Source organism: Rhagoletis pomonella, unplaced genomic scaffold (genome assembly GCF_013731165.1).
Source record: "Rhagoletis pomonella isolate Grant_MI unplaced genomic scaffold, Rhpom_1.0 Rhpom_scaffold_00008, whole genome shotgun sequence".
Classification (NCBI taxonomy): Eukaryota; Metazoa; Arthropoda; class Insecta; order Diptera; family Tephritidae; genus Rhagoletis; species Rhagoletis pomonella.
The window spans coordinates 45,902,141-45,903,227 of record NW_023458562.1 but is presented as its reverse complement, the minus strand read 5'-3'; positions in this window follow the sequence as shown (position 1 = coordinate 45,903,227).

The window sequence follows — 1,087 nt, the reverse complement described above, 5'->3', positions numbered from 1 at the left end:
TGTGTTACAGCCCTATTCTGTTGCCCTCACAAAAATCACCATACTCACTATTGTGAGGTTTCTGACTATTGTGAGGTTATCCCTATGCTGGCGTAAATTTAAAAGCTCATACGCTCACAATTGTCCGGAAATTTATGATGTACGAATGAGACCCTCACAAGAGAAAAACAGCCGATTTTTATTGAGCAATTGAATAATGTTTTGTTAATTTTCGTTCGCTATCAGTGTCTGTGTTAAGTTTTTTTTTTTTAACTAAAAGTATATTCAGTAATGGCGGAGTTATTGCTTGTTTTTGCGGCAGTTTCGGAAGAGTTAGAGCAGGCATAGGATTTCATTTCGATGCAAACTTTTGCTCCAAGTTGTGGATCGCAAACTGTGTGCAGTACTGGAGCTACTCTTGCTTTATTTCTTTATAAATTCGCCTAGAAAATAAATAAAATCAGTAATTATCAAAAAAATAAACAAATTGCAAATATATTTACTTTTCCTGTTGTTCAGCATCCATCTTTTGTAATTCTTTTATTTACGTAACCGCTGTTAGACAGCAAAATGCTTTTCACCTCGTGTGGTGATTTCGTTGAGCTTTTTTCTTGTGAGGTGTGGGCTAGAATAACCTCACAAGAAATCTCACAAAGTTTTGCTCACAACTCAGTTGTGAGGTTTTATTAGAATAGGGCTGTTAGTTGTAAATAAGGCGAACTAATATTACAACAAACACATCATTTTGACATTAAGAAGTACCGCGGCGAAAATCTAAATTGGCCAGTAACACCTTCGGTTTAAAAACACCCTATCTCACTTCAAAATGTACTGAAAATGTGCTGATATAGGGCGTTTTTGAATTGGCAGCTGAGATAGGGCGTTTTTGAAACGAAGTCTGAGATAGGGTGTTCTTCAACCAAATTGTGAAATACGTTTCTGAAACGTTTTTTAAGATAGGACGTTTTCGAACTGGCTGCCGAAATAGGTCGATCTTCCACTCAGCAGTCGATATATAAATAATGAACTTACTTGTTTCCTCCAATGTAACTTATATATGCAACCTTGTATGTAGTTTACACTTTACCGGCTATTAAAAGTTGATGAA